General features: G+C 37.9%; 1 protein-coding gene across 1 annotated transcript in view; it reads left to right on the top strand.

Moving 5' to 3' along the window:
- The first annotated feature begins 1338 nt into the window (after positions 1 to 1338).
- RGS10 (regulator of G protein signaling 10) overlaps positions 1339 to 11096 on the top strand; it is a 738227-nt gene continuing 728469 nt past the window's right edge. The window contains exon 1 of the mRNA XM_050804014.1: positions 1339 to 1343. The gene's annotated coding sequence lies outside the window, so the exon portion shown is untranslated. The remainder of the gene's footprint in view (positions 1344 to 11096) is intronic.

The raw sequence follows: 11096 nt of genomic DNA, 5'->3' as shown, positions 1-11096 counted from the left end.
CTTCTGAAAAAATGACCAAGCGGGTTTTTAATTGGGATGCATTCACAGGCAGTGGGCACCCAGGTGCCTCTCCTCCTGTCTGCAGTAATATTGCTGGAGACGTTAGGCCTTGGAATTTGCTTCTCATATTTATTTATAAATTAGGATTTTCATATTTACAAATGGAAACCTTCTAGACATAAAATTTCCTTAAGTAAATGAGTTATTAAATACAAATATAAAGCCCTCTAGATGCAATTTTTCTAACATCGTTTTAGGAATTTAAGGTCCCTGCTGCCATAAACCAAAATTCCCATTCTGTTTCACCTCATAGCTTTAAATGTTTTCCAGAATTATCAACCCCTCATTTAAAAAAAAAACAAAAATCTGATTCTATACCAGTGACTCTCACATTTTGCTTTTTAGAGCCCAGGTATTCTGTGACTCAGACTAAAATGTTTCCAATGTTGGCTAACTTTTCTTAAGTCACATAAGGGAAAATAGAAACAGAGGCAATTTCCCAATTATACATTTTCTTCTAAAAATTTCAGCAAGTGCTACTGCTTGAAGGATAGCAGATAAAATTATTGAATTACTAATAAGCAACTACCAGGGAATATAGACTTTATTTCAATCAAATGGTTAATTCAATATGGTATAAAGAAAGTTCTAATTCAATCTAATTTGTATGGCACAACTAAAATGAGTGAGGCCTATAGAAGACTTTTTTTTAAGTTTAAAAAATGTTTCTGCAAACCATTGCTGAATCCTTGGTGAAACTTGTTGGGAAAATAGGACAGCTATGGGAAAATGGATCGGTGGAATGCAGCATATTGGATGAACAATCTTTCTCCTCTGGGAGAGAGTGGTAGACTGCATTTGAATATAGCAGTGTGGACAGAACCAAGAAAAGATGGGAGCTGGGAAGAAGAGGTGAGGAGAGGACTTTCCGGCCAGGTTGGAGAGAAAGGATAAATCGCGTAAGGAAAAGGGAACACAATGCCTGTGTGGGAAAATGGAAAGCAGAACTTTTAACTGGAGTAGAGGACTTACTTAGAGAACTGGAGATTGGAACCGGAAAATGAAGGACCTTGCACGCCAAGCTAAAGTGTCTGAATGGTTTCCTTTAGGCAACTGGAAGACAGTGGAACTTGCTGAGAAGGGGAATGACATGACTTAGAAAGATTAATGTTCCTGCATTGTGCAAAGTGCAGGTAGGCGAATTACAAAATGGACAACCAGTGTAAGTCTACTGAAATAGATCAGGCACAAGCCAGGTTGGCGATGGAGGGAATAAAGGAGTTATATGTAAGAGATGCTGAAAACAAAGAATGTCCTGGCTTAGAGGCTAACTGGATGGGGGGACAGAGAGAGAAAGCAGACACTATATTTTCAGGCCCATATGACTAGAGTCATTAATCAAAATAATACAAATTCAAGTGGAGGAAGTATGATGATTGCAGATTTTAGATGTGTTCAATGGAAGGTAAAATATCCAAGAAAAATGTTCATCAGTTAAATAGTCACATGTATTCAAAACTCGCCACTGAGACAACAACATTCTAAGTCGTGTATATATGCATATTAACTCATGAAATTGCCATGGAAGCTCCATGAGACAGATATATTATTCCCCTTTTACCGAGGCCTGCATCATATAGGCAGTGAGTGGCAGAATCAAGACATGAACCCAGGCCATGGTTCTGCATTCCACTTTCACGTTTCTAAGAGAAGGCTGGTGACGTGGGGCTGAGGCCTAAGAAAATCATCAGAGTTTGAGACAGAAATTTTGGAGTAATAATGGCAGCCTGAGAGGGGATAAACTGAGAGCTAAGGGCAGAATTCAGGAATGCATCTTTGGGTTTCAGTTGCAGATTTCAATTTAATAAAAGTGACTATCGGTATTCTGTGATAAATGACCTGAAAGCAGAAATAGGACTTCCTTGAGAAATAAAGACGCTGATTAGGTTTTCCTCCCATTCCACGCTCTTGTCATTTTTCTCTTTCCTTTCCAAATTCCCAGGGATCCATATTGCAATGATCAGAGATGAATTGTCTAACTGGGAGAATTTCCAAATCAATCTGAGCATAACCAGGAGAGAGAAACCATACAGAAATTTGAACAGTAAAAGGCTAATATAAAGAGTATTAACTATAAAAGGGGATTCAATTTGCAAGGAACTAGCTAGTATCTTTAGAAAACCCAAGAAGCCACTTGAAAAACTATAGTAATAATATTAGAATTTTTTAAATGACTGGACACAAATTATACAAAATTTATAGCTCTCCTATATAATATATTAAATATATATTGCATAAACTCCCCTTTCTCTATAGCAAGAAAAACTGAAAGACCACACAAAAATCTGTAAAGTGACTGATTAGGTAGAATCGAGCTGGCAGAAGTAAAATATTTAAAAGTTTACTTCCAAAATTGCTAAAAATTTTAGAAATCATATTGGTAAAAGAATATGTCTATAAAAGCATACAGGGGGGAAAAGCATAGGAAGGGATTCATCAGAAAACCCAAAGGTATGAAGAATTATTAGAAGATGGAAAGCAAATGAAACAAAACTGACCAAGAAACATTGAGTAGAGAAAGGAAAAACTTCCCAGAGAGACCCGAGGTGTGCTGGCTTCTGGGGCAGGAGCAGATACAGGGCATGGCCAGCCTCATAGGCACAGGCCAAAGGGGCCAGAGATGCCCATGAGCCCCTGACAGGGAATCGAAGAAATAAATTTGGATCACCTTTAAGAGACTCACCTATAATAGCAGTAATGTGAGGCCTCAGGGTGGAAACTGAAAACAGCCCTGAAGAAACGGAATGATTTGCCTTCAGAGGGCTTCTAGGTATAGTAGCTGAAGCCTCAGAGCCAACTTGGAGGTAACTCAGGACCCACACGGAAGACACTGATGGGGCAAGGAGAGAGGCAGCTCTGTCCAATGGAGGAATGCACCAAAACCCCATCCCCCACCCCCAGAAAATAACCCCACCCCCAGAAAATAACCCCCACCTCCAGCACAAAACCACCACCCCTAGCACAAATACCTTCTTACTTTGGTCATCGTGAGTCTTTGGACTGCCCGTCTACTTCACAGCCAGGCACTCCAAAATACAGCACTCCAGATAATAATTAGTGAACCCCATCAAGTTACACAGAACCTGCAATCAGCCCCCAACTTACAAGGAGAGGCCTGTTGGGAAAACAGAAAGAAACTTATAAATACAACATCAGCCCTGCCCAGAGCTCCACCCGCCACCTCCAGACATTCAAGGCAAACCACCAGGCTGAAGAGAAGGAACCAAGATAAACGGGAACAGCAAAGATCAGCCACGGACAGAAGAGCACCTGAAAGGAAATTCGAATTCACATCCTCAGAGAGATTTGAGCACCGACTGCATTCATAAAATAAGATAAGGATGCTATGAGAAAAAAGCCAGCAGAGAACGAGAAGCCCAAATATATCAGAAGTCACAATATCAGTGGGTTAAAGTCCCATATAAAAAGACAGGCACTCCAGCTATGACACCACAAAATCTAACTTTCTACTGTTTATAAGACAGTACACAAGTTTTTAAATGACGGAGAGATTGAAACACAGTAATTATAAACACACTCATCTGGAAAACTAATAAAAAATAGGAATGGCAATATTAATATCATGCAAAATATAATTCAGAGCAAAAGCATTAAATCAATGCATGATATGTTATATGGCTAAAGGTATAACCCACCTACAAATGTAATTATTAAGAATCTTTATTCCGCTGGGGAAAACATCACCAGCTTCCTACTCCATATCTATTCCTCTTATCTACCTTAGAAATCAAACCCCAATCGCTTCTCGGCCTTTTGGCTAAGATCAAATGTAGAAATCAAACCCCAATTTTATTCAGGGTAGTCTTATGCCCAGCTATTAAAATCCATTTCCTGAGCTCCATGTGGCTGAAGCGGGTCATGTTTGGGGCAGTGACATTTAAATGGAAATTACTAGGTGAGGTTAGTATGCGTGATTTTATCCCTCACCCTTTCCCTTCTTCCTGTAGGATGATGTCATACAGTGGGTGGAGCTCTGATAACCATCTCATGTTCATGAGGATGAGGGTCACATCCTAAGGCTGGTGGGGTAGAAAGATAGAAGGAACCTAGGTCTCTGGTGGCTTCACGGAGCTACCATACCAGGCCTAGCAGCTGGCGTTAGACTTCTTTTATGTAAAGAAAAAATAAACCCTTACCCTACTTAAGTGTCTGCATTTTAGGTTTCTGTAACCTGAAGCCAAATGCTGTTTTTAACTCATAAAGCACATAACTACTTAGCTTTGAAACATGTAAAGCAAAATCTGTTAGAGGGAAAAAATAAAAATAAAGTAAAATTGACACATCAACAATCAATGTGGGAGATTTTAGTACAGCTGTCTCTAAAATCAACTGATATTAAACATTACAATTAAAAGGCAGAGATTGGCTGGGCACAGTGGCTCACGCCTGTAATCCCAGCACTTTCGGAAGCCGAGGTGGGCAGATGATGAGGTCAGCAGATCAAGACCATCCTGGTCAACATAGTGAAACCCCATCTCTACTAAAAATACAAAAATTAGCTGGGTGTGGTGGCACATGCCTATAATCCCAGCCATTCAGGAGGCTAAGGCAGGAGAATCGCTTGAACCAGGGAGTCAGAGGTTGCAGTGAGCCGAGACTGCGCCCCCTGCGCCACTGCACTCCAGCCTGGTGACAGAGGGAGACTCTGTCACAAAAAAAAAAAAAAAAAAAAAAAAAAAAAAAAAAAAAAAAAAAACAGATTATCAGACTGGATTTAAAAGAGCAAAGCCCAATTTTATGCTGTTAAAGATGGAATTTAAATTTTTAAAATGCAGACAGGTAGAAAATAAGATGGAAAAAGATATGCCATGCAAACACTAAGCATAAGAATCAACCAAAGTCGGCAAGGACTATTACAGAGAAAACGAGAATCATTCCATAATGATAAGGTGGTCAGCTCATCAACACACAATCCTAAATGTGACACACCTAATAGAGCTTCAGAATGCACGCAGCACAAATTGACAGAGCTAAAGGGAGAAATAGACAAACCCACGACCATGGAGATGTTACCATTCCTTTCTCAGAAACTAATAGAAAAAGTAGACAGAAAACCAGTAAGGATATAGAAGACTTGAATAACACTGGCTAGCAATAATACCTCACTGACATTTATAGACCATCCACCCAACAGCTGCCGAATGCACGCTCATTTCAAGTGGGCATGGAACAGTCATCAAGATAAACTTCATCCTAGGCCAAAATCAATTGACAAAGCAAGCAAAAATGAGAGATGAATTCTGAGGACTTAACATAATTACAAAGTTAGAGCAAACAGATCTCTATGGAACATATCCCAACAACAAGCTCAAAACATTCTTCTTAAACCAGAAAAACCAATACCAAAAACCAACCATGTACCTGGCTGTGGTAGGCAGGCTCCAAGATGACTCCTAGTGATCCCTGCCTCCTGGGAATCACACCCTGTGTAGTCCCCTCCCACTGAGTATGGGCTGGACCTAAGGATTCCCTTCTAATGATCTGATGGTGTGAGACTCAAAAGACTCACAAAAGGATGTGTGGTGTCACTCTCACTGATGGCTCCTTCTAGGAGAATTCAGCTTCCATATGGTGCAGGCCATGTGGTGAGGAACTGAGGCCCCTACTAACAGCCATGTGAGTGAATGATCATGAGTCTTCCGATGCTGGAGTCCTGCTGACAGCTTGCTATCAGCAGGAATGTTGAACCAGAACCACCCAACTAAACTGTTCCTAGATTCCTCACCCTCAGAAACTGTGTGAGATACTAAATGTTTGTTGTCTTAAACTATTAAGTTTTGGGGTAATATTTTATAATAATGGATAACTAAGTTGTTTTTTAAAACTCAATACATTTCCCCAACTGAAATTTAAACAATATACTTTGCCTGACCACAAAGCAATACAATTAGATACGAATGACCAAAAAATAACAGAAAGAAAATATTTCTTAGTATTTTTAAACCCTTTTAAAGAGGCAATCGAAACTGAAATTACAAACAACTATATTAATAAATGAATAAAAATGAAACATTCCATATGAAAACCTAAGGGATGCAGCCAAATACATTAAGGAAAGTTTTTAGCTTAAAAGTCTTGCCTTTATTAGAAATAAAGAAAGACTGAATGTAAAGGAACTAAGCACCTAAGACGCTAGATAAAAAGAACCACAAAATAAACTTCAATAAAAGTAAAAAGAAGTTGGCAATAAAGATTAAAATACTAATTACAGCTGGGCACGGTGGCTCACACCTGTGATCCCAGCACTTTGGGAGGCCGAGGCAGGTGGATCATCTAAGGTCAGGAGTCCGAGACCAACCTGCGCAACATAGCAAAACCTCATCTCTACTAAAAATACAAAAATTGCTGGGCATGGTGGCACACGCCTGTAGTCCCAGCTACTTAGGAGGCTGAGGCAGGAGAATCGCTTGAACCCAGGAGGCAGAGGTTGCAGTGAGCTGAGCTGAGATAGCACCACTGCACTCCAGCCTGGGTGACAGAGCGAAACTCTGTCTCAATAAATAAATAAATAAACAAAATATAATATTAATTACATGTTTTAAATAATAGACCTAATACCAAAACATGTTCTTTGAGAAGTCCAATGAAAGAACTTTTGGGGCCGGGCACGGTGGCTCACACCTGTGATCCCAGCACTTTGGGAGGCCGAGGAAGGCAGATCACCTGAGGTTGGGAGTTCAAGACCAGCCTGACCAACATGGAGAAACCCCGTCTCTACTAAAATTACAAAATTAGCTGGGCATGGTGGCACATGCACATGCTAATTACAAATTAGCCCATAATCCCAGCTACTCAGGAAGGCTGAGGCAGGAGAATCGCTTGAACCTGGGAGGTGGAGGTTGCGATGAGCTGAGATCGCACCATTATACTCCAGCCTGGGCAACAAGAGCGAAACTCCATTTCAAAAAAAAAATTCTGGGATTTCTAACTTCTAATTGGTAAGAAGAGAGAGAAAGAGAAGGTGTACATAAACATTAGCAATGCAAAAAAGATTATAACTCTAGATAAAGAAATACAAGTTATTTTATTTCATAATTATTTTCTGCAATTATACAGTATTTTAAAAACTCAAATTTAAAAATGGAAAATCTAATTGAAATGATACTTTTCCAATTCTGCCTAGTAGAACTTTCAGTAAGAATGGAAATATTCTGTGCCTGCATTGTTCAGTATGTTAGGCACCAGCCACGTACAACCACTAAGCCATTGACATACAACTAATAATACTGAGGAACCGAATTTTTAATTTTATTTGATTTTAACTAAATTTCAGTAACCACATATTGCTGATGAAAACTGTAATAGACTAGACAGTACTCAAGAAATAATACAAACATTGGGTTAAGAAAAGGTAGAAAATGTACTCCAAAACCTTTGTAAGAATTTGAAAGAGCAAAAATATACTCTATTATATGTGTGTGTGAATATATATATATAGCCTTAGATGTTTTTATCAGTTCTACTGAATCTTCATAAAAAATATGTATATAATAAATTCTCAAAGTACAGGAAAATGTCAAAACTTCCCATTTATTTCTTCAAAGCTAGCTCTGATACCAAGTTCCAACAAAAAAGTGCACACACACACACACACACACACAGATATGCTGCAGTAACACACAATTCCAACATCTCAGTGACCAGGAGTCAGCAAACCTGTTTGGCCTATGTACCAACTTGGGCCTTTTACCTTCTTTTGTAAGGCCTACAAGCTAAAAATAGTTTTTAGCTTTTTTAACAGTTGGAAATTAGCTTTTGCTCCAGACGTGATAATGTTTCTTAATGAATTCAACCTGAAATTACAAAGCAAAACAACAATTATAGGTGAAACATATACAAAAACTAATTCATTTCTTATCACACCCCTATGAAGCTGTACCTATTTGGAAACTAAAGCACAGAGAGATAAAGTAACATGCCTAAAGTAACACAGAAAATTTTTGGGAGGGCCAGGACTGGAACCTAAAGAGTGTGCACTCCTAAATACTATGATCTGGGTTATGCCACATAATCATTAAAAAATCAGCCTCCCTAGACAATAAAAATGTGAACAAAGAGCTGTGGATGCACATAGGAGTGGGGCCCTAAGGGGATGAGAAAATCTTCTTAGAAGAAAAGATGCACTGTCTTGAAAGATGAGGAATACATTTTATATCACTACTTGGCAGACAATATATAGACATCTCCCTTCTAGACTGTGTGCTTCTAGGAGAGGGACACTGTCTAATTTATCCACCTTCCAAGCAATGAATGTGCTCAACTGAAAGCACATGCTGGCCCGGTACAATGGCTCATGCCTGTAATCCCAGCACTTTGGGAGGCTGAGGTGGGAGGATCACTTGAGGCCAGGAGTTCAAGGCCAGCTTGGGCAACATAGTGAGACCCCCTTTTTACAAAAAATTTAAAAATTAGCCAGGCATGGTAGTACATATCTGTACTTCTAGCTACTCAGGAGGCTGAAGCTACAGTGAGCCATTATTGTGCCACTGCACTCCAGCCTGGGTGACAAAGTGATACCCTGTCTCAAAAAAAAATAAAAGCATATGCTAATAATTGCTATCAGCATTTGATAGTGCTTATCTGTGTGAAAAGACATTTTTTAAATTGAAATACATAAAATCTCATTACAAGCTACCATTAACAAATAAACACTACAATTGATTTGATCATAGGGAACACTAACTTTAAACTCCAGTTAAGTGAACTGTTGTTTTTGTAAAACAAAAACAAGATCTCAATAAATAATAAGAAATATTTAATAAAATGTTATTTGGCATATTCCCAATGAAACTTTTAACAAACATGGAATAAGAGGAAGGATTTTTAACTTTATAAAAATTATCTAAAAGAAACTAACATCATACGTAATGAAAAACATTAGAGAAGGTCTAACTAAATCAGGAATACGGCAAAGATGCCTACTATGAGCCCTGCTATTCAAAATTGCACTGGAGATTTTTGCCAATGCAATAAGAATGGGAAAAGAAAAGAGGATATAAATATTGGGGAAAGAGAAACAAGATGCAATTTTGAAACAATATATTTATCAACTTAGAAAATCCAATGGAATCAACATTGGAACGAAAGGAGACTTCAGTAGGGTAGCCATATCCAAGAGGAACAAATTCACTATAAAACTAATTAGAACATGTCTTGGGGAAAGATTGCATTCACAGGAGCAACCCAAATTGTCAAATACCTAAGATTATATTTATCAAAAAATTCATAAAACAAATACGGAGAAAACTAGAAATTTTTTCTACAGGAGAGAATTAAAATGATCCCAAATAAAAAGCTGTGACACTGTTAAGATTTAGTTCTTCACAAATTTACCTATAAAGTCAATGCAATTTCAATCCAAATCTCAAGAATTTCTTATTAATTCTGGCAAGCTAATGCTAAAACTCATGTGGAATATACCCACAAATTTCCAAGAAAATAGTTTTTAAAACAATGAAGGGCAATTAATGAATTAATGAGTTGTCTTTGTAAGAAGAGGAAAAGAGACCAGAGCTAGCATGCTCAACACACTCAGCCCCCTTGCCATATGATGCCCCACACCATCTCAGGAGTCCAAGAAGTCTCCACCAAAAAGAAGGCCCTCACCAGATAGCCGCCTTACCCTTGGACTTGCCAGCCTCGAGAACTGTAAGAAATAAATTCTTTTTCTTTTTAAATTACCCAGTTTCTGGTATTCTGTTATAAGCAAAGAAAACAGACTAATATAACACCTAAGAAAAAAATCCAGGTGGATTATTAAAACAGTAGAAGAAATTATAGACCAAAACTTTTAAGGTCTTGACACAGTAAATAAACACACAAAATCCAGAAAAGACAAGACTAACCAAGATAGATTTAAGACCTATAGATTTAAATCAACAGACCACATAGATTTAAAATATGATAACAAAAGATCCTATAAGCAACATTAAAATACTAGGAAAAGATGAAGAAAAATAACTGCAAATAATTAAAAGTTAAAACACGTGAACATAATATATAAAATTTATAATACATAAAGCATTCCTCTAAATCAAGAAAAACACAAACTATAGAAAAATAAGCAGAGACTATATAAAGAAAAATCACAGAGAAATAAAAATATCAAATAAACTCTTTAAATAATGTCATACTTCAGTAGTAATAAAATAAATGCATATTAAAACTACAAGAGAACTATTTTTATCCCCCATATTGGTAACTTTTTGTCAACGATGGCATTAGCAAGAATAGTCAGATGGTCATACTCATACATTACATTTACAAGGACAAGTTGGCAAAAATATTGTATTCTTTCACCCAGTAATTTGACCTCTAAAACTCCATCTTATTACCTTTTAAATCCCTAAAACGACTTATATTAAAGTAATTTTCATCAAAATACTACTTAGTAAAATAGTTAATACAAATAATAGCAACAATCAATTTTAAAACGTGAGGAAATTTTCATAACAAAATGAAAAAGCATGATATCAAATTGTATAATAGTCGCCACAGAAAGAGCACAGTAGTAGTAACTATTAACATTTATTGAATACTACTATGGGCCAAAAACTATTCTAAGCCCTTTCTGTGTATTAAGTTATTTAATTTACACAATCCCATTATGAAGATACTTCAGTGTCCATTTTAAAGATAAACTGATGCAATTAAGGGAGTGGATTTATCTAAGCTGGAGGGCAACGTTCACATATATGAAGTAACTAGGCAGTAGCTGCGTTGTACCTGCAGAGATTCGATGTGCTCTGAGCTCATTCAGTGAAGGTTTTCAGGTGATGAGGCCTCTTGTCTGGTGACCCGGGGAGCTACAGGTAGAAATTCCATCCCTCACCCCGGACTGCTGGGTGAAAGGAGAGTGAGAGACACCAAAGCCATGTCCGGGCTGAAGATGCTTCACCTTCTGGAGTAGGCTGGCATAACCTACTATCTGAGTTCTCACCTCTAAAAAATAACACCAACCCTCCATGATTTCACAACCAGGCTGACCTGGTGAGGCAAAGCTGTAAAACAGCCCC

Source organism: Macaca thibetana, chromosome 9 (assembly GCF_024542745.1).
Source record: "Macaca thibetana thibetana isolate TM-01 chromosome 9, ASM2454274v1, whole genome shotgun sequence".
In the NCBI taxonomy this organism is placed as follows: Eukaryota; Metazoa; Chordata; class Mammalia; order Primates; family Cercopithecidae; genus Macaca; species Macaca thibetana.
The sequence above is the reverse complement of the archived record's forward strand: the minus strand, read 5'-3'. Positions and strand labels throughout refer to the sequence as shown.